Below are 20,490 nucleotides of genomic sequence, written 5' to 3'. Positions count from 1 at the left end.
TGTATTTTCATTTGCATTCGCATTTGCATTTGCGTTTGCTTTGGAATTACATTTGCATTTGCATTTGCATTTGCATTTGCATTTGCATTTGTATTTGCATTTGCATTTGCATTTGCATTTGCATTTGCATTTGCATTTGCATTTGCATTTGCATTTGCATTTGCATTTGCATTTGCATTTGCATTTGCATTTGCATTTGCATTTGCATTTGCATTTGCATTTGCATTTGCATTTGCATTTGCATTTGCATTTGCATTTGCATTTGCATTTGCATTTGCATTTGCATTTGCATTTGCATTTGCATTTGCATTTGCATTTGCATTTGCATTTGCATTTGCATTTGCATTTGCATTTGCATTTGCATTTGCATTTGCATTTGCATTTGCATTTGCATTTGCATTTGCATTTGCATTTGCATTTGCATTTGCATTTGCATTTGCATTTGCATTTGCATTTGCATTTGCATTTGCATTTGCATTTGCATTTGCATTTGCATTTGCATTTGCATTTGCATTTGCATTTGCATTTGCATTTGCATTTGCATTTGCATTTGCATTTGCATTTGCATTTGCTTTTGCATTTGCATTTGCATTTGCATTTGCATTTGCATTTGCATTTGCATTTGCATTTTCATTTGCATTTGCATTTGCATTTGCATTTGCACTTGCACTTGCACTTGCATTTGCATTTGATTTGCATTTGCATCTACATTTGCATTTGCATTTGCATTTGCATTTGCATTTGCATTTACATTTGCATTTGCATTTGCATTTGCATTTGCGTTTGCGCCTGCGCTTGCGTTTGCATTTGCATTTGCATATGCATTTGCTTTTGCGCCCTGCTTCGTTCTCCTTTGCGATTAACTAATCCTCTAGGCTAGGCTCGTTGACTAATCCTCCACAGTGAGAACGGCATTGGTGTCACTTGGGTCCTTTTTATTTTGCCGGGGAAGCGAGTGGCTCCTTGGCGGTTAGCTTCCCTTTTCGGTGATCCTACACCAGGACTTTTTACGTATGCCCGGACCACACACCGATACACCGACGGATTTATCTTTCCGTAGCACGTGAACACTGAACTACTGTTCCGGTGGAGCGAAACTGTCCCGAAAAAAAGAAAATAACTTTCGAACGTCTGTTCGTGACTGTGGTCCGTCACTTACTACTTTCATACGATGGCCGCCTTCACGATCAAAATAAAACGTTCAACCGCCTCGGCTCATAACTGTCATTCCGATCTGCTGCATAGTCCACATACTTATAGCAGCAAGATGAGAGCGGTGGCCTATCTAAGCCCTATGTTATTTATACACAAATCTTCAACAAAAATTACTACACCTATCTGTACAACCAAAACCGTTGCCAACGCGAAACTATATAAAAAAATTAAAATTTAACGTGAACGGTACAGAACAGCCGTGTGCATAATTTTACGTAAATAATACACTCTACGGAAAGAGTACGCACGTAGAATGGAAGATAACCCTAAACTAAATAAGAGTATTCATCGTCAAATACAAAAGTACACCGAAAAAAATACGCGCATCTTGCCACCGAAGCTATATTAACTGCAGCTATGAAGGACTTGGTACCTACCCTCAGGAGCAGTCGTGAATCCCAAGAAACCTACCAAAATTAGATTGATATGGGATGCAGCAGCGAAAATGACGGAGTTTCTCTGAATGACATGCTACTAGCAGGGCCGGATCTTATTATTCCTCTTCCATCGATTCTCTTCCGATTTCGTCAGCGACAAGTAACTGTTTGGGCGGACATGCGAGAGATGTTTCATCAAATTAACATACGCCCGGCAGACAGGCACGCCCAACGATTTCTATGGCGAAATCATCCTTCTGATGTCCCAGTAACATATGTCATGGATGTTGCCACATTTGAAGCTAGTAGCTCTCCCTGTGAAGCACAATGCATGAAAAATAAAAATGCAGAAGAATTATGACTACAGTATCCTCAAGCCGTCGATGCGATATTGAACGGACACTATGTCGATAACTACCTGGACAGTTTCGATGACGAGCACCAAGCAATTCAAGTACCATCGAATCATCCAACGGCATAAACTTTTGAACCACTTCAATATGACCACATCATCATCTCCAAAAGTAAAAAAGACTTGTGGGTTGCGCGCCTCAGTATTGGTCCATGGAAAAGTCATCATGCAAGAAGTTTGGCGCTGTGGCATTGATTGGGATGAAAAAGTAACGGACACAGCGTTCGTAATATGGCAAGAATGGACGCAGTTGCTTCAAAGGATCGAACAAGTTCGCATATCACGTAGTTACATCAGATATCCGGCGAATAATATTAAAAACCTGCAGTTGCATGTGTTCGTGGATGCGAGTGAAATCGCGTATAGTTGTGCTGCGTGTTTTCGAGAAACTTCTGCGAACGATGAAATCAGCACCTTTGAAACCAATTCCGGTGCCCAGAATGAAACTGAATGCCGCTGTACTTGGAGGTAGCGTTGCTAAATTCTTACAGTATAATCATCATTTTTCGAATGACGAAGTCATTCTCTGGAGCGATTCAAGCATCGTTCTGTCTTGGATACGCTCAGATCATCGGAAATATCGTCAATTTGAAGCTCGCCGTATTGGGGAGATATTGACTCTCACCAACATCAAATCTTGGAGATGGGTACTCTATCCAACGTTGCGGATGAGGCTACCAAATGGGGCCAAATGGGGCAATGGGCCTTAATCCGGAGAGTCGTTGATTCGTAGGGCCTTATTTTTTTATATAAATCAGAAGAAAATTGGCCGAGAGAAGAGTCTACGGAAAAGGAGGATGAAGGCGAACAACGGGTATGCTTTACACATTGCAGTTTACACGTTCCACAACCGATTGTTGATGTCAAACGATTTTCTAAATGGTGGAAGCTCTTACGTGCCATGGCTTACGTTCTTCGGATTATGCATAATATAAAACAAAAGATGAATAACAAAATTGTGATAACTACATTGCTAACCAAGGAGGAATTCATGACGGCGGAAGTCGTTGTATGGATATCGGCACAGTGGAATGGTTTTCCGGTAGAAATGGCAATGTTACGAAGAAAACAGCCGTTGAATCAATCAAGGCCTTTGTTTTCCTGCCCTCCGTGTTTAGACGAGCAAGGAGTTATTCGATTGTATGGAAGAATTGAAAAGTGTCACTATGTTCGGTACGATGCCAAATTTTCAATTCATTTTCCAACTATTTTTTTTACATAGTAAAATAGTTTTATTTGTCAAGTTATTACAATTCAGTTCTATTATACATTAGATTTCTATATCGAGGTAATAATTCATATCAGCAACATTAATTCTGTCGTTACTTGTGTTAACATAGCATATGTAATTAATAAAATTTTTTTAGAGTTTCTACTCTTTTTGCTTTTACTAGCCCTCTTAGTGATGGTCTTACTAGATCCTCGAATGACAGGCATCTCCATCCGTTTGTGATACCTGTTAACCTCTGTTGTAGCACCGTTCATGCCGGCATCACACGAGCACAGGTACTAAACTTGTGGCTGAGAGTCTCCTCCGTTTGATTGCGACAGTATGTGCAGTTTCCATCTGAAGTACGCTGCATCACGAACATCAGTTTGTGGTGCTCGATCTTCTCGTTCACCAACAAATATAGTTTTGATCTTTGCGCTGAGGTAAGTTGTTTTGCTGCTATATTTCGCCACGTGTGGGGCCAGTTGTTTTCCGGATTTCGTCGTTCCACTCTTGGCAAGTCAGTTTGTTCGATGAAGTGTTGGTGAATTCGCTCGGTGGAGGGGTTTTGTTGGATTTGCTGGGAGATTTGAGCTAAATGGGAAAGGATTATTTTAATTTTGGGAAGATCTGCGGGTATTACTGGGCGAGGATTTGCATAAAGTAGGGATCTGTAGTAAGGAAGGGATCCGATCTCTTGTAAATGTCGATCTATCGCAAGTGATTTACATTTCAGCGCTGGTATTTGCAGTTTTAAGCCTCCTTCGTCTCTACTGCGGGCCAGCTGCATAATTTGGACGCAGGCGACCATTCCTCTCCAAAGAAATGTGTCCATCAGCGATGTAATTTTTGCTATGTGCACTGTAAATGGGGGCAGTATCGATGACATGTACCATATCCTGGAAGTGCCGAACGTATTCAACATTATGATTTTTTGTTGAAGTGTCAGCTGACGCGAAGAGTGCAGCCACATTTGTTGAGTGAATTTCCCTACAATTGCATCCCAATTTATCGTCGTCATCTGCCGTATCGAGTTTGTGAATACAACACCCAGGATTTTAACAGCATTGGTTGATTGTATCCACGTGTTGTTAATATCATTGCCTCCCCAGACTCCAACGTCAACGGCAATCGACTTTCGCTCATTCAGTTTGGCACCGGCAGCTATTTCGAAGCGAGCAAATAGCCCTCTAATCGCCTCGATCTGTTCGTTCGATGTCACGATCACGCTAATGTCGTTTGCATATGCTACCAGCAAATCGTAACCGCTTACTGCTTCAAACCTGCTTATTAGTGGGTGCAATTGCAACACAAATAAGTGCATTGAAAACGGATCTCCTTGTCTCACTGAGCGTTGTATTTCGAACGAGCGCGACAGATGGCCATTAATAAGCAGCCGCGATGTGGCTCGACTGGTGATCTCCGATAAAATATGAATGAGATCCTCATTGATGCCAAGCGAGCGCATGGTTGCGAAGAGGAAAGAGTGTCTTACTCTATCGAAAGCGTGGTCCAGATCGAAGCTGATAAGTTTACCAGCGCGACGACCGTGGCGCAAATCAGCAATTCGATCTTTGAGAGCGAGAGGCTTGAAAAATGTTTCGCACTGAGTTCGAACATTTCTGCCCTTCGCTCAGAATATGGTGGGCCTTCATCACCTTGTCTAATCGTGTTTTTAATATGCGGGAGAACAACTTGTAGTCACTGTTGAGAAGCGATATCGGGCTGTGTTATCTCCTCCTCTCTTTTTAACCAACACGATAATGCCTTCTACGAAAGCAGCGGGTAGATTGCCGCTGAGTGCTTCATTCAGCAATAAATTTATTTCTCGATGGATAACATCGAACGTGCGGTGGTAGAACTCCCTTGAGATCCCATCACAGCCGGCAGATTTTCTAGGTGCGCTATCTCGTATTGCAGCTAGAATTTCTGCTGTGGTGATCTCGCTCATGCAAGCCTCGTTTAGTGGGTCGTTTGGTGGGACGACTCTCTCTGAGACAAAATTATTTTCGTTTCGTTCACTTGCTTCTTCAGTATAGAGACTCGAGAAGTAGTCGGTTATATGCGCCTCGATTGCATGTGGCTCTCGGATGATTTCGTCTCTCTCTGTCTGTAGCTGTGTGATGACGGTTTTTTTTTCTTCACCTTTCTCCCAGCTGAAATATCGATATTGGTTCGCCCGCCACGTAAGTTTCATTTATCCTCATGAACGTGTGCGAGAAGTTCCGTTGGAGCGACAGCATTTCACCTTTCAGTCGGTTGATGGTGGGTAGCATTATTAGTTGTTGGTAGTACTCGTCGTACGCTAACCGTTGTTTAGTATATAATCGTTGGTGTTCGCTATGAAAATCCTCGAAAACTTCACGAGATTTCCATTTGAAAAATGATTTTATCTTTGGCTTAGCGTATTCCAACCACCATTGCATCCAGGAGCGGTAGTTTCTGCGTTGTCTAGTCCAGTATTGCCATTTAAATTGGAATTCAGCAACATTCTCGTCTGCCAAGAGGTGGGGCCGGAGGGACCAATAACCGCGCCCGTGTTCCCGTCCCAGGGAAGGAAGGCAGAGTCGAAGTGATACTGCTTTATGGTCGGTGAATGAGCAGACGTGAGCGTGCGCTATTCGCAGGTTTTCTCGAAGCCCACATATATGCGATCGAGTCGAGATCGTGCATTCCTATTGACGAATGTGAACCCTTCATCGCGTGGGCATAACTTCTCCCAGACATCGTGTAGTTGTAGTTTTTGTACGGCTGTTTTTAGTGCGGGACTAGCATTAGGGCTGCTAGAGTCGCACGTTCGAAGTACACAATTGAAGTAACCCGCTAGAAGTAAATGCTGTGTGCGGTGTCGGAGATAATGTGCCATTGTTCCATTGAAGAAATCCTCCCGGGAAGCGCGTTGTGAGGAACCAGAGGGAGCGTAAACATTGCAGATTGTTGTGTCTTGCACTCTGAATGCAATGAGTCGCCCATTCAAACTCCGCTCGACGTGAGAGACTTGGATGTGTTCCTTCAGAGCAATAGCGGTGCCTCGTCTCATGTGGTCTACATTGCAGAAAACGGAGAAGCCAGGCAATGAGAGCTGTTCGTTCTCCACTTCTTGCAGACACACGATATCGAGTTCTTGGCTACTGATGAAGGTTCGGAGAGTGTTTATTTTCGTGGGATTTGTCATAGTACCGATGTTGATGGAAGCGACGTTGTAGGTTGCCATTATAGTTGCTCATGCTCCATTTCATAGTCTTCGTGGCTTTTTGACCGGCTGTCGGTTTTGCGTTCGTCGGCTATTTGTAGATGTGTAGGACTCGTCGGTTTCGTTCCCATTGCTATTCTTGCGTTGTGCGCGTGTCGTAATAGTAGGTTTTTCAAACAGCTCAGCTGCAACCGTGCTGGTGTTAAGTGGTTCGTCAGTTTGCGGTGGTACTCGTTGCGATGACGTCGGTCTTTGCATTTGTAGAGGTTCTAGGCATGAGACAGCTACAATCTCTGCTGGCTGGCTGCTACTGTGCGCTGTCATACCGGCAGCCTCAGGCAGTTCTGGAAATGTCTTTGGTGGTGCCGATAAGCTTGGTACGACCAGTCGCTTGTTAACTTACTTTTTTTTCCAGCCGAACTTTTCGGTTGCGGTTGTGGCACGTTTTGTTTTGCCACGTTTGCGTAGCTCTTTTGAACCAGCAGTTTCTTGTTTTGGACACAAGATATGCCTGTGTGTGATTCCTCTTTACAGTTTCGGCAGGATTGCAGCTGTCCTTTGTACACAACGAAAGCTTGCTCTGCATCGATAGTGACCCACGAGTCGATGTTCCGTTTTATAATCATCCGGGCCGACCAGATGCCGAGTGGTATTCCACCGAATTCGAAACCTTCACCCCATGTCAACTCACGAAACGTTCGTACATCACCGTACGTGCTCAAAAAAGCAGTAATCTTCTCTTCGCTCACATCTTCTGGGAGGTCAAACACTTTCACTTCAACACTTCCATCTTCCATGGTTATTCGAAGTTTGTGCTTCTTCCCGTCTAACTCCACTTCGTGTTTCTCGTCGTGTTCGTCCACCACTGTTTGTGCTAGCGCCAGATCACTGACCTTAACGAAAGCACACGCGTCACCTCGATGGCACTGTAGTCTTTTGACATCTGAGACGAGGTTACAATAGTACCTTTCCACCTTACCAATATATGCAACCATCATTAGGCTTAGTTTTCTCGCGTTCTCAGTCTCTGGTCCTAAACCGGCTATAAAACACAACAGACGTTAACTTGTCAAATGCCCACCGAATAGAGCTACCCGAACTTGACCGAATTGACCAATGACTTGCCCGTTCGGAAAAGCCTGGGTTGTTCAGGTACGAGTACTAGGAAAGGAGGCTTAAGACAACAAACCATCGAGGTGTTCAGACGTAGGAGAGGCTATTAAAACCAATAGAAACGTGAAGACAGTTGTGAAGAATAAAAATAGATAGCGAGGTGCAAGTGCGGATTTATACGAAATTGTACACAAAGACAGAAGACACGCACAAATCAAACACGTGAACATTGTACAATAGAACAAAAGATTCCCCTTCAAACGAAGGTGTTCCCTCAGGACCAAAACTGGCACCGCCACCCCGCGGAACGCAGTCGACCCCGCTCGTGTCGACGAACAGTACAGTGCACCGTTACAGCACGATAAGTCTGGTGAATTCCAGATCTGCACCACCGCCAGTGTCACCGTCTGGCGCTCGGAGAATCAACCACTCCACAGTGGTCCCAAAGAGCAAAAAAGGGTTTTTTTTTAGATTGCGTCAAAACGGTTGACTTTAGCAATATGGTGTCTTTGCAAAAGTTTCTTGGAGTAGAACTCCCCTTCTTTCTGTCTTATCGGATTGATGATTAATCCCCCTAACAGTGAGTTATTAAATTTATTTTCTTCAATAATTCAGATAGACAACTACTTACTTCAGCAAAGTTGTAGAGAAACTCATTACAAACATTTTATCTGAAGACTTTTGAGCTTTTTGAGACATGGGACATTATTTGTAAAAGGCCCCTTAAAACAGTTTTTTCATCATAAGTTTTCTTCTAGATTTTTTCCATTATATAACTGCTTTACTTTGCCGAAGACGGAAACTTGCTATCGCTAGTATGTGTGGAGATATTCACGTTTTTTGATTGAAAATAGCTTTTTCCAATGTCGATAACTTTTAAACGGGCAAAAACGGGCAAACCACTTTTTAAACAAATTAAAGTGCGAGAAAAGCACAACAAATGCTGGAAAAATCAGATCTCCCCAAGACGGCCCTCTGTGGAAATACTAGAGCTGAAGTTTGTCTATACTAGAGCTGTTCCGGCATTAAATACATCGCTATATATTACTGTTAGTTCTGAAATAAAGGGTTAAAGTAGCAATAATTAGCCTTTCTTACTTTTGTAAGAACGTCTTAAGTAAATACCCAAGCAACCAAAAGTTGATATAAAGGAGCTGCGTAAGCTTCTCGTTTTAAGTAATTTTGCAATACGTTTTATGTTCTAATAGCGGATTAAGCAGTTCTATTAAAACTTGAGCAGCTTGAAAGTTCGCTAAGAACTTTTTGTGAATTTAAAAGTGTGCTTTTTAAGTATTATCCGAACTTCTGTTTACTTGGGTCAAAAGTTACAGTGGTTCAAAAACTCAATGCAAACGCCTGACACCGGAAACTGACAATTCCCTTGCGCCTACTTCATAACAATGGCGCAAGTGCAACTAAACGGCGAGTAATCAATTGCATTTAATGACGGAATGAGACAAACTTCAGCTCTAGTATTTCCATAGAGAACCGCCTTGGGGAGATCTGATTTTTCCAGCATTTGTTGTGCTTTTCTCGCACTTTAATTTGTTTATAAAGTGGTTTGCCCGTTTTTGCCCGTTTAAAAGTTATCGACATTGGAAAAAGAGCTATTTTCAATCAAAAAATGTGAATATCTCCACACATACTAGCGATAGCAAGTTTCCGGCTTCGGCAAAGTAAAGCAGTTTAATAGTCCAAACAATGTTCTAGAACATTTATATAATGGAAAAAATCTAGAAGAAAACTTATGATGAAAAAACTGTTTTTAATGGGCCTTTTACAAATAATGTCCCATATCTCAAAACGCTCAAAAGAAAAGTTGAAGTCTTCAGGTAAAATGTTTGTAATGAGTTTCTCTACAACTTTGCTGAAGTAAGTAGTTGTCTATCTGAACTATTGAAGAAAATAAATTTCATAGCTCACTGTTAGGGAGATCAATCATCAATCCGATAAGACAGAAAGAAGGGGAATTCTACTCCAAGAAACTTTCTCAAAGACACCATATTTCTAAAGTCAACCGTTTTGAAGCAATCTAAAAAACCCCCTTTTTTGCTCTTTGAGACCACTGTGCACTGAATCGATCAAATCGACCACGTAGTTCCCGCCGCCTGCCGGTAAGCCAGAACCGCCGTATTCACCGCGACTAGTAACGCTACCTACCAGTCGACACACAACTAACGCATGTGCCGACAAGTTCCGCACGTGTCAGCAGACACGTAAGTTCATTCATCGTCAGCAGCGTGGACAGCAAGAATTCGGATGAGGATGTAATGAATAATAAATCTAAGATGTGAATTAGTGTATATTTTTATGCTACGATTCCTGATGAGACGAAAGTCGAACGGTTGTGAGATGGAAGTTGTTGTACACGCTCGTTCCTAGGTCGGTTTCGCGATTTAGTCCCCTGTAGGTTAACGGTGGAACGCCCTAGGGATACCACCCTAGCCGGGAATTGATTGGTGAGATTTAGTGAATTATTTTGGAAATTTTTACAGTTTAGGTAGTACATAAGCAAATTGTATCAATATAAAAACAAAACTTATTTACATAGTGAATAGGACATAGTGATTTTTTTTCTGTATCCCTAATAGAATTAGAGGTAAATAGTTTCTTAATATTTTCATTAATCCAACTCTGATCTGAAACGAGAAAAATACAGACAAAAGTTCCAATGAGTAATATACAAAATCAAAATAGTTACTTTGTCAATCCTAGTGATTTAATTAACGACGATGTCGAGTACGAATTGAAATTACGCTGTCTTTCTATCGAAGGCACATTTCAAGAAAAAAGGCAAAGGCTAAAGAAGGTTTTATTAGATGAAGTTACAAGACCTAAAATATTAAACGTAGTGAAGTCGATAAACCAAGAGTACCCGATCGTGAAAGAGAAAATACAAGATCTGACTAAGTTATTACAAACATACCCAGAGTCAAAACACGTTACCAGATTACGCCATTATAGATCAAGAAGAGCAAGAATAAGTGTAGTTACTCGAGAACAGCAAAGATTGAAGAACGAACTTACGCTAGAAATAGAGGGGCTTTTAGATCGTTACAGTAACCCCGAAGACAGACGAAACAGTCTACCGCCAGGAGAATTGGTTTTAGGATATTCCCAACGAGCTGCAAGAAGTTTTGGAGAGATAATGGACCGTCACCCGGAACTTAGCTTCTTGCCCGGAGAGCAAAGGTTGAGCCAAACGAACCCATATGGCACTTGGGAAGGGGCAGTTGGCGGTTTTGATCCACAGGAAAGAAGAAACAACATCCAGGAGTTGGCATCAAGCACGGCTTTGCCTAGAAATTTAGCAAGGATCAGCGAGCCAGGTCCAGGGTATCAACCAAATCCAACGCTATTACCGAGAAGAAATAACCAAGCGGGACCATCGAAACAGACTACTGCCCCAGGTCAGATTGACGACGAATGGAAGGCACAAATTAACCGTTATATTCAGGAGACATTGACGACCCAAATGGCAGAGATGATGAGCCCAATTCGAAAAGCATCAATACAACAGTTCCAGTAGATCCAGGAGCAATATGGACCGACAAGATTTCCACGCCCTGTGACGCCACCACCACCACCACCCCCTTCATCAACGTTTGAGTTGGCACCAGAGCCTCAATATCCACTACCAGGAAATCAACAGGCAGAATATGCAAACTCAATAGCATCACAGATTTCGGTTGAAGATACATCAGAGCGACCTCGACCAAGGCGAACCCAGTATGTAGATCCACGGAATCGTTGGGCAGTGCCTATAAATAAATGGAGAATATATTTTGGCGGGGACTCTAGGGGCCCTACGGTAACACAATTCATAAACCGAGTGGAGATTTTAGCTCGAGATAACAATGTGTCAGACCAGGAACTACTCAGTCAAGCAAATTTCTTTTTCAGAGAAAATTCAGAAGCTGAAGAATGGTACTACACGTTTTGTCAAAAATTTACAGACTGGACCAATTTCAAACATCAATTAAGGCTTCGTTTTGAGCAACCCAATAAGGATCGAGTAATAACGAAACGTTCAATGCTTTTTTAGGAGCAGTTGAAAAGCTCGCCCAGCAGCTAACCAAACCATTACCAGAAAGCAGAAAATTGGAAATATTAATGGAAAACATGAGGAACGCTTATAAACCCTTTCTAACCATTTATAGAATTCACCGTATAGATGACCTAGTGGCGATTTGTCACAACCTAGACAAATCGATGTACCATAATTTCACCAACAAAGGTGGACCCCCACAGGTGAATTGTATAGATGAAGCTGAAGACGACATGTGGATAAACGATAACGAACAAGAAGCTGAATTAAATGCGATCGGAAAAGCTGCATCAAAGAAACCATCGGAAAGACCGACTGAAGTTTTGCGGTACACAGGGACAATTCCAAAGCAAAACCAAGAAAGTCAAGGAAATATCCTTTGTTGGAACTGTCGCCAGTTTGAACATTTTTGGCGAAATTTCGAAAAACCGAAGAAAGTGTTTTGTCATTTCTGCGGATATATGAATGCAATTACTTCGAATTGCCCGAATAAACATCTTTTCGATGACCCACAACCAAAAAACGAGTCGGAGGAAAGATTGTAGGGAGTACTCTTTCCGACTCTTCAGCTCAACCTCACAAGAATCTCTCACCGTCAGGAACACTTACGATGTCACCAAAAACACCAACAGTGCAGCTAATAAACATCAGGCCTAGCAGATGTCCACAAATATCGGTCAATATCCTCGGAACTGATATAACAGCGTTGCTGGATTCTGGAGCCAGTGCCAGCATCATCAACTCATGAGCAATAATTGAAAAACATCGTTTCAAAATTCATCCAACAAATCTAAAAATAAGGACAGCTGATGAAACTGCCTATGCGTGTGAAGGAATAGTTCTCGTTCTCTATACATTCCAAGGAAAAACAAACGTTATTCTGACTTTGTTGGTTCCACAAGTTTCGAGAACATTAATTTTAGGCATGGATTTTTGGAAGGTGTTCAATATCGCGCCGGCGATCATGGAGAGAGAGGCGGTTAGAAAAATCGATTGTGGGAGCTCTAAGGAAGACGAAAGGCTGAATATTGTGGAAGAATACTTTGGGGACGAAAAGGCGATCACATTTGCAATAGAAAAGTCGGGACTACACGTCATTGAAGAGAATGAACGGGACGAAGATAGGAGCTTAGAATTACCCTCAATCGAGAAACCAATAGATAGCGACGTGAACAGCATATCCACAGAACATAAGTTGTCGGAAAATGAAAGGAAAGAATTAAATGATATTTTGGAAATACTGAAGAATAACAGGGATGGTAAAATTGGAAGAACACATTTAATGTCACATGTGATCGAACTAATTCCAGGGACACATCCGAAGAAACCGCCTCAGTACCGTTGTTCACCACATATTCAAAAAGAAATGGATAAGGAAATCGAGCGCATGAAGGAACTAGACGTGATTGAAGAGTCGAGTTCTGAATGGTGCAACCCACTCCTACCCGTTAAAAAAGCGTCTGGGGAATGGCGCATTTGTCTCGATTGCAGACGAATTAACGAGGTGACGAAAAATGAGGCATATCCGTTCCCAGATATGATCGGCATATTAGGAAGAATCGAACAGTCAAAATTCTTCATCGTTATCGATCTGTCAAAGGCATACCTGCAAATTCCCCTCGAGGAAAGTAGCCGAAATTTCACATCATTTAGAGCCGGTAAGCATTTATACCGGCCTTTCGGCTTAAAGGGCGCGCCAATTACCCAGACACGGTTGATGAACAAGGTCCTTGGGTTTGACCTAGAGCCCAACGTCTATGTTTATTTGGATGACATAATCATAACGTCCAAAACGCTTGGAGAACACCTACGACTTTTGAGAATAGTCGCCGAAAGATTAAATGCAGCAAACTTGACGATTAGCTTGGAAAAATCAAAATTTATCCAAAAGCGAATCAGTTATCTGGGGTAAACGTTGTCGGACCCAGGACTAGCAATTGATAGTACAAAAATACAACCAATATTGGATTATCCAACCCCCAAATTACCAGAGGATACTCGCAGATTTATCGGAATGTTTAGCTTTTACAAGCAGTTCATCGATAGGTTTAGTGATTTGACAGCGCCAATCACAGATCTACTCAAAAAGGGAAAAGGAAAAGTTTCGTGGACTCCTGAGGCTGAAGAGGTGTTCCACAAAATAAAATCAGTACTAACCTCACCAAATGTCCTTGCAAATCCAGATTTTCAGCTCCCGTTCATCATCGAGTCCGACGCCTCCGACGTCGCTGTTGGTGCAGTCTTGGTACAAATCCATAACGGACTTCGACGCCCGGTAGCGTTCTTCTCCAGAAAGTTGTCCACATCACAGAGGAAATATGCACCAACAGAGAAGGAGTGCCTTGGTGTAATACTAGCCATCGAGAAGTTTCGACATTTTGTCGAAGGCTCAAAATTTACTGTCGTCACTAACGTTCAGAGTCTCATTTGGCTACGTCGTATCAGCGCTGAGGGAGGTTCAGCTAAACTTGTCCGTTGGGCCCTAAAATTGCAACAATATGAGTTTGACTTACAATATAGAAAAGGAGCATTGAATGTAACAGCTGACGCGTTATCGAGAGCCGTTAATTCGGTTTCGATACATTCGTTGTTCGACTTGCGCTCGGATAAGACGTGTGCTAGTGCTTTTGCAGTTGCCTTCCCCGGCTCAGTTTTTATTGTGTCCAGTGCTCAGTGCAGTGTCAAAGCCAGTTGTGATTGCTAGGCCTTTGTTTCGAAAACAAAGTGTGTCGTGCTGGTATTGTCAGCCAGTCCCAGCAAAGGTCATCGGCATCGAAAAGATAAGTACCTGTTTCCCTTCTACTATTATTTTCTGTTTTGCCCTTGATACATTCCGTTACTGCTCTTTTTATCGTTCTTTGCGCGAAGTGCTGATCTCGCGCTAAAATGTTCCTCGACGGTCAGCCCACCGATGATAATATGGATGATGAAACATCCCCTGATAAGCCTCCTACCAAACCCCCTCGCCTAAAAGCATACCCAGAGAACTCGACTGGGCCATTTGTGGTTTACTTCCGGACCACCAATAAATCATTTGATATTTTGAAAATATCACGTGATCTGACAGAGCAATACTCGGCCGTGACCCAGATTACAAAGGTTCGCGCGAATAAGTTAAAAATTGTTGTTAGCGACCTCGCACAGGCAAACGGGATTGCTTCCTGTACCCGCTTTACGCAGCATTATAGGGTGTATGTACCGTGTGTAAATGTAGAGGTCGACGGGGTCATAACCGAGGCGAGTTTGACATGCGAGGACGTGCTGAAGTATGGGGCTGGCTGTTTTAAAAACCCCCTACTAAAGCCGGTGAAAATATTAGACTGCAAGAAATTGCACACGCTCGCTGGAGATAAAGAATCCTATATACCATCAGCCTCGCTTCGGGTGACTTTCGCCGGATCGTCTCTTCCAAATTACGTCCTTCTGGATAGGGTTCGCCTGCCTGTACGCCTGTTTGTACCGCGGGTAATGAACTGCAGCAACTGCAAACAGTTGGGCCATACAGCCACCTTTTGTGGCAATAAAAAACGATGTGGCAAGTGCGGTGGGGAGCATGAGGATGACTCTTGTGACAAAGACACTGAAAAGTGTGTTTACTGCGGGGGCCCTCCGCATGCTCTTAAATCATGCCCTGCGTACAAACAGCGCGGGGATAAAATTAAGCGCTCCCTCAAGGAACGCTCGAAGCGCTCTTATGCAGAAATGTTAAAGAATGCTTCGCCATCTGTCCTTTCCGAAAACTCCTTTGCTCTTTTGGCTCCTGTTGAGCAAGAATCTGATAATCCACAAGAGGGAACATCTTTTGTTAACCCGGGGGAGTTCAGGAAGCGGAGAAATCCTGCCTCCCCTAGACTGCCCCGTAAGGGTCCCAAGGTGTCCTCCTCTGAGAGTGCGCCAACCACATCTAATAAATCTAACGGAAGTGCTGCACTAAAGCCGAAGCAATCTGCTCCCGGATTTGGAAATTTTAATTCAAACAAGGAGTACCCACCACTTCCAGGGACACCAGAAACCCCAAGTGTCCCCTTTTTCAAACAGACACTCAGTCCAGTAATGGACTAATGAAATTTTCTGACATCGTGGACTTAATTTTCACAGCTTTCAATGTTACCGATCCTCTTAAAAGCCTTCTGATACGTTTTCTCCCTATAGTGCAAACATTTTTGAAGCAGTTGACTACTAAATGGCCCCTCCTTGCAGCGATCGTATCCTTCGATGGCTAAGTCATCGAACGAGGTCACTGATTCGATCACTGTTCTACAGTGGAACAGCAGAAGTATCATCCCGAAAATCGATTCCTTTAAATTTTTACTAAATAGTTTAAAATGTGATGTTTTCGCATTATGTGAAACTTGGTTAACTTCCGATATAAATCTCAACTTCCACGACTTTAATATAATTCGTCTGGATCGAGAAAACCCCTATGGAGGAGTACTTTTGGGGATTAAAAAGTGCTATTCTTCTTGAAGTTGTCGCTTGTGAAATAAGGATCAAAAGCAAATACCTTAGCATTGCTTCCATCTACATTCCCCCTAGAGCGTCGGTAGGGAACCGAACGCTTTGTAATATCACGGAATTCCTACCGGCACCACGGCTAGTTCTAGGAGACTTTAACTCGCACGATACGGTATGGGGTGGTCTTCACGATGATAACAGATCAACATTAATCCAAGATCTTTGCGACAATTTCAACATGACCATCTTAAACACGGGAGAAATGACACGGATTCCTACACCACCAACACGCGCAAGCGCGTTGGATTTATCTCGATGCTCGACATCGCCCAACGTCTACAGTTAGATTGCACGTGGAAGGTGATCCCTGATCCCCACGGTAGCGACCAGTTGCCTATCATAATTTCAATTGCCAACGGTTCAAGACCATTAGAAACAATCAATGTCTCATATGACCTCACACGGAACATTGATTGGAAGAGTTACGCGACCGCGATATCCGCTAAAATCGAATCCATTCAAGAACTTCCTCCGGAGGAAGAGTACAGGTTTTTGGCTGGCTTGATTCTCGACAGTGCGAATCAAGCTCAGACTAAACCAGTACCGGGCGCGAACACCCACGGACGATCTCCCACCCCTTGGTGGGACAAAGAGTGCTCAGAACTGTACGCGGAAAAGTCCACTGCGTATAAAGCCTTCCGGGACGACGGGTTACCCGATAGCTATCGACAGTACGCGTCGCTAGAAAAGCGAATGAAGTGTTTGATGAAAGCCAAGAAACGCAGTTATTGGCGCCGGTTCGTCGACGGGTTAAAGAGAGAAACAGCGATGAGCACTCTTTGGGGTACGGCTCGACGTATGCGTAACCGAAATAGTATTAACGAGAACGTCGAATATTCAAACCGCTGGATATTCGCCTTCGCCAAGAAGATCTGTCCGGACTCTGTCCCGGTACAGAAAACATACCACGCCGCGTCTCCTCACGATACCGCGAACGAAACACCGTTTTCGATGGTGGAGTTCTCACTTGCCCTCTTATCGTGCAACAATAACGCCCCGGGGTTAGACAGAATCAAATTCAACTTGTTGAAGAATCTGCCTGATTCTGCTAAAAGGCGTTTGCTGAATTTATTTAACAAGTTTCTTGAGGGTAACATTGTTCCTCATGACTGGAGGCAAGTGAAGGTCATCGCCATCGCAAAACCGGGAAAACCAGCCTCCGACCACAACTCGTACCGACCGATTGCAATGCTTTCCTGTATCCGGAAGTTGTTCGAGAAAATGATCTTGTTTCGCCTTGACAATTGGGTCGAAGCAAATGGCTTACTGTCAGATACACAATTTGGCTTCAGCAAAGGCAAAGGGACGAACGATTGCCTTGCGTTGCTTTCTACAGAAATCCAAATGGCCTATGCTAGTAAAGAGCAAATAGCATCAGTTTTCCTGGATATAAAAGGGGCTTTTGACTCAGTTTCTATCAATGTTCTTTCAGAGAAGCTGCACCAGCATGGTCTTTCACCAATTTTAAATAACTTTTTGCTAAACCTGTTGTCTGAAAAGCACATGCACTTTTCGCATGGCGATTTAACAACATCGCGATTTAGCTACATGGGTCTTCCCCAGGGCTCATGTCTAAGTCCCCTACTCTACAATTTTTACGTGAATGACATTGACGATTGTCTTGCCAATTCATGCACGCTAAGGCAACTTGCAGACGACGGGGTGGTCTCTGTTACAGGGCTCAAAGCTGCCGATTTACAAGAACCATTACAAGATACTTTGGACAATTTGTCTGCTTGGGCTCTTCAGCTGGGTATCGAGTTCTCCACGCAGAAAACTGAGCTGGTCGTCTTTTCTAGGAAGCGTGAGCCGGCGCAACTCCAGCTTCTACTCATGGGTGTAACGATCAATCAGGTCTTCACATTTAAATATCTCGGGGTCTGGTTCGACTTTAAAACAAAAATGCCAACAAAGGATCAATTTTCTCCGGACAATAACTGGAACATGGTGGGGTGCCCACCCAGGAGACCTAATTAGGTTGTATCAAACAACAATACTGTCGGTAATAGAATACGGATGCTTCTGCTTTCGCTCCGCCGCGAACATACATTTCATCAAACTCGAAAGAATTCAGTATCGTTGTTTGCGTATCGCCTTAGGGTGCATGCAGTCGACCCATACGATGAGTCTCGAAGTGCTGTCGGGCGTTCTCCCGTTGAAAAATCGATTTTGGGAACTCTCATATCGATTGCTCATCCGATGCGATATCTTGAACCCGTTGGTGATTGAAAACTTCGAAAGACTCGTCGAGCTTAATTCTCAAACCCGTTTTATGTCCTTGTACTTCGACTACATGGCACAGAGCATCAATCCTTCTTCGTATAATCCCAACCATGTCCGTTTTCTAGATACTTCTGATTCTACTGTATTCTTCGACACATCCATGAAGGAAGAGATTCGTGGAATACCGGACCATATACTCCCACAAGTGATCCCCAATATATTTTATAATAAATTCCGAGAAGTCGACTGTGACAAAATGTTCTACACTGACGGATCGAATCTCGATGGGTCCACTGGCTTCGGTATCTTCAATAATACTATCACCGCTTCATTCAAGCTCAATGATCTCGCTTCAGTTTACGTCGCAGAATTAGCTGCTATTCAGTACACCCTTGGGATCATCGACACTCTGCCCACAGATCACTACTTCATCATCTCGGACAGCCTCAGCTCTATCGAGGCTCTTCGTGCGATGAAGCCCAAAAAACAATTCCCGTATTTTCTGGGGAAGATACGGGAGTCCTTGTATACGTTATCTGAAAAATCTTACCAGATTACCTTTGTTTGGGTCCCCTCTCATTGCTCTATCCCGGGCAATAAAAAGGCCGACTCATTAGCAAAGGTGGGCGCATTAAATGGTGACATATACGAAAGACCAATCTGCTTCAACGAATTTTTTAGTATTTGTCGTCAGAGGACACTCAACAGTTGGCAAACCTCATGGAGCAATGGTGAACTTGGACGATGGCTACATTCCATTATCCCGAAGGTATGAACGAAGCCTTGGTTCAAGGGGAAGGATGTGGGTCGGGATTTTATTCGTGTAATGTCCCGGCTGATGTCTAACCACTACACGTTGCATGCACATTTGCGGCGTATTGGGCTTGCGGAGAGTAGTCTGTGCGCTTGTGACGAGGGTTATCACGACATCGACCACGTTGTCTGGGTTTGTGCCGAGTATTGTGACGCCAGGTCTCCGTTAAAGGATTCCCTTCGGGCCCGAGGTAGACCACCCAATGTCCCAGTCCGGGATATGCTGGCAAATCGCGATCTCCCCTATATGTCCCTTATTTACAATTTCATTAAAACGATAAATATCCCAATTTAGCCCCTCTCTTTTATTTCTTGTTTTTAGAAATTTCCTCTTGCTTTGTGGAACCGATCAGCTGCAGAGTGCCACTATGTAACCGCCGTCGCCTTTACCACTACGCCTGCATAGAAGGAAACTGAAGCGAGAGCGACTCGATGTCCGATGACTTTTGAAGGACTCCCCGCGGGTCCGAAGAATACCATCCGCCAACCCGGTACTCGACGACTTACTAGACTGAGGCGCAAATTTGTTTCGCTGATCTCCCGTTTGCGCGATAGTTGCAAGTTTTGCTCTTCTTTCCCTGTCACCATATACGTCTTCTCTCCCCTGTCCTCGATACACCTGCTGCTACACTGATGTGGAAATACGCCCCCCTCTGAAATGTCTTGACCAAGCATAAGTCTTCGTTAAAAAATCAAATTTGATTTCTGTATTCCTAGTTTTAAGATAGCTGTAATTTTTACTCTTTATTGAAACTCTTGTCCTCCATCTTGTAAATAGAATTGTATCCCTAGTTTTAAGATATCTGTGAAATTTCTCATAAATATTTGTTCCACTTTTTGTTAGTTTTAAGATAACTGTAAAATATTTCGTAAAATACTATTACTCCCCCTCTTGTATAGCAAACTGAACCCCTTGTTTTAAAAATTTTCATAAAAAAATCTTTTGGCCCTCTCTTGTATATTGAATCTTATTTCTAGTCTTAAGATAGCTGTAAACTTTGTTTTTCTTGTATAAAAAAATATTTCAACATTGTAACATCCTAGTTTTAAGATATCCAAAATGTAAAAAACAAAAGAATTTGGCACCGCCAAGCTAACGCATTTGTGCCTATCAAATAAACGAATTGAATAATAAAAAAAAAATCGGTTTCGATTAAGGACATAGACTATGATAACCTGAAGCAAAGCATTTCGCAGGATGGAAGTAAATTTAAGGACTTCAAAGTGGTAAAAGTCAAAATCTATAAGCTGGTAACTTCAAAACTAGGAGACGTGAATTTTGCATGGAAATACTTACCACCAATGCAGGAAAGAAACCAATTACTACAGGAAGCACATGACACCACTCATTTTGGTCAATTCAAAACGTTA

The 20,490-nt window shown here is 43.0% G+C and overlaps 1 long non-coding RNA gene across 1 annotated transcript in view; it reads right to left on the bottom strand.

Annotated features, from left to right (window-relative positions):
- Window positions 1–9,709: 9,709 nt before the first annotated feature.
- Window positions 9,710–20,490, bottom strand: part of LOC131696304 (uncharacterized) — a 10,831-nt gene continuing 50 nt past the window's right edge. The window contains exons 1-3 of the long non-coding RNA XR_009306741.1: window positions 20,417–20,490; window positions 13,726–14,050; window positions 9,710–10,159 (exon numbers count right to left, since the gene is read on the bottom strand). The exon at window positions 20,417–20,490 is cut by the window's right edge and continues 50 nt beyond it. This is a non-coding gene — a long non-coding RNA (uncharacterized LOC131696304). The remainder of the gene's footprint in view (window positions 10,160–13,725; window positions 14,051–20,416) is intronic.

This window comes from Topomyia yanbarensis, chromosome 1 (assembly GCF_030247195.1).
Source record: "Topomyia yanbarensis strain Yona2022 chromosome 1, ASM3024719v1, whole genome shotgun sequence".
In the NCBI taxonomy this organism is placed as follows: domain Eukaryota; kingdom Metazoa; phylum Arthropoda; class Insecta; order Diptera; family Culicidae; genus Topomyia; species Topomyia yanbarensis.
This window is presented reverse-complemented; position numbering and strand designations above follow the sequence as displayed.